Below are 3,014 nucleotides of genomic sequence, written 5' to 3'. Positions count from 1 at the left end.
CTCTTACTCTGACCAAGACTGGGTTTTAAAAGGCAAAATTAGAGCTTAAATTCAAGTGACTTCGGCAAAAGATGTATCTATTTTATTGCGCTGAAAGGCAGCCTGGATGGCTATAGCGTGTGTTAGGAGACATACAATAGCAAGGCAAAAGATATCAGCGAGAGTTGCTTTTTAGGTAAGGATGCAAATTTCACAAAGGTGCCCTCTTTGATGGCATCGCAGCAGGAGAGCTTTTAGGCAGCATCCCACGACAAAGAGGACACCATGGAAGACCAGAACTGTGTCCTCCTGCACTAAGCCCATCGGTTAACAATAATTCCTCTTCTGGTACACCCTGGCACCTCCCTCACGAGAATGATGGGATTCTGGGATTCTTCACTTGCTAGCCCGAAGGATCTTGTGGAGGAGTTTGATTTACCTCAAAATGTAAAAATGAACAAAGGGCTATTTTCATAGGAGTACATCCTATGCTTAAAACCATTTCCTGGCAGAAAGAGAGCTAGCCAAAAGCCAGTCCCATCATACAACCCAGGAGGCAGTGTGGTAATGTTAAAAAAAAACACCTTTTTTTTAAAGTAACAGCCATCATATTAGCTTATGCTCAACTTTCTGTCGGTGGATGTCCGTGCGAGGCAGGGGTCGATCCATTCCCTTGTTAATCACCACAGCCCCGTGAGAGTGTGTCATCAACACCTGACCCATCAGTTAGAGGAGTTAGGAGACCTGCCCAAAGTCACAGTTACCGAAGCAAATCCCAAACTCACTGCCAGAGTCAAGTCTGACTCACAATGACTCGATGAATAGGACTGTCCCTGTGGGTTTCTGAGGCTGTAAATCACTATGGGAGCAGGAAGCCTCTTCTTTCTCCCACTGAGCAGCGGTGGGTTCAAACTGCTGACCTACCGCTAACCAAGTCACAGCTCACCAAAACCACAACCCCGGTCCTCAGTCAATTCGGCTTGTAGTCAGGATTAAATCCACTTTGGAGCCAAATGCTTTCATCCTGCTGCCCGCTAAATTCTTCATCCAACACCAAGCAGCTGGGTCCCATCAGGGCCGGGACCCAATCACTGGGAAGTAAGCATCCCACCAGCAAATAATCTAACAAAGGACTTTTTGTGTTTTCTACCCAGGATGCTCACATTTTCTATCTCATTTAAAACAAATAAATGCATTTGAGTGTTGCTTTCTAAGTGCTCAAGCCTAGTCTTCAATGAGGGTGCAGCTAACTCCGTCAGTCCAGGCAGCAGGAAGCCTAACCTCTGGAGAGACGCAAGGCCAATCTTCTCTTTTACCCTTTGATCCCAAACAAAGTCAAATAAATATGGGCAAAGAGATGAGAGGCACTATTCAAATGTCACCACAGGAAAATTACTCCAAACTCCCGAACTCTTCCCCAGACTGGTATTTTCAGATGGATGGACAGCCACAATTGTCTTCGTAGGTATGTAATCTTCACTCAGCCCTATGGGTATTGGACCTGTAGACCAACATTAGGGTGTGTGAATTGTATATGTATTGGAAAGGTCCCGATGGTGCAGATGGTTTGTGCTCAACTAGTAACCGAAAGGTTGGCTTTCAAACCCCACGAGCACCAGCCCAGACGATGGACTGGCTTCTGTAACGATTACAGCCACCCTCCGCTGCAGCCCACGGGGTGTCTCCAAATGACACACGAACCAAGGCACCCTGGGCACTACTGACAAGGAAGAAAACGGCATGGCCGAATGGAACTTTGAGCCCCAGTGTCTTGAAAAAGGAAGTTTGGTTTTAAAGTCAATTATTTGTGGTATTGCTGTTACAGCAACACCGGGGTATTAAGACAATCTCTAGTAGTAAATAAGGCTTTGCCAGGACTTTGCTTAAATTGTTAAAATAATAGATAATTTCTTAGTGGAGATTTTATACAAATGAGGTGTGTGTTCAGCTAGACTGGCTTTAAATTCAGAAAAGACATGCTTGCACTGTAACCACAAAATGCCTAAAGTCAGAGGTACTGACCATCAAATTGGTGCTGCTCATTCACCATTGCCAGTAGGCCTTTAAGCTATGGCCGTTCCCTTTAAGCCCGGTACTTGTGGCCTACCGAGCTATAATCCATGAGATGGGTGAAAATGAGAGCCCAATGCATGGATCTTCAGGGGAGGTGAACTCACAACTAGCTGTCACAGTGTTTTACGAAAGTTTACAAGCAGGAGGCCACACACACATCTACTTTCGGGTTCTCGGCACCTTTATATTTTGTAGGCTTTATTTTGTGACCTTGAAATTAGGAAAAAGCAAAGTCCTTCAGTGAGTCTAAGACTACCCTCTTACCAAGAGAAGTCTGTTTAACCAATAAGAAACATACCTAAAATTTCCCTTTCTAAAAGCCCAGTGAGCTTTACAAAAATATTATTGAAGTGGGAAAGCGCCTGATGGGTACTACTTACAGTCTGTAGTTGAACACAGGAATTATTACTGCTAGATTGAATGGCCAGTCATGGTAAATTGCAAGTTCTGTATACATGTAAGTTACTTAATTTTCAGCGGCATGCAGAAGTGCTCAAATCCTTTTCAACGTTTCTACATTAGTGAGATGATTAATTCCTCAAAGCCTCTGGACTCTAGTAGTCTTTTAAATATGTAATGCATTCCTCCAAAGTAACCCATAATTTGCTTCTAGTAGGAGTTATAGAAATCTATCTATATTTCAATGCAACTAGGTGGGACAGGTTGACATAGACTCAAACAACCCTGAGGAGCAAAGGGACCCAGCTGGCTTCTTGCTGCTCCCTTTCTTGAAGCTAATAGGGGCTCTCAGTGTTTTCCAGAATGTTGCCACCTACTGATGGCTTCTGCAGTGATAAAGGCACCACATTCTGCCTTCTTGCAGCATTAGGCACCCCTTCCAATAGGTTGCAGGGGAAAGACCGCCTGGCCCTTTGAAAGGAAAACAAAAAGGCAGTTAGCTTTGATCCTTTTTCGCTGACCGCCTTTTAGCAGGCATTTAAGGAGCACAGTAAATACTACTC

Source organism: Echinops telfairi, unplaced genomic scaffold (assembly GCF_000313985.2).
Source record: "Echinops telfairi isolate 266 unplaced genomic scaffold, ASM31398v2 ScPeMD7_3533;HRSCAF=4204_0, whole genome shotgun sequence".
NCBI lineage: Eukaryota > Metazoa > Chordata > Mammalia > Afrosoricida > Tenrecidae > Echinops > Echinops telfairi.
The sequence above is the reverse complement of the archived record's forward strand: the minus strand, read 5'-3'. Positions refer to the sequence as shown.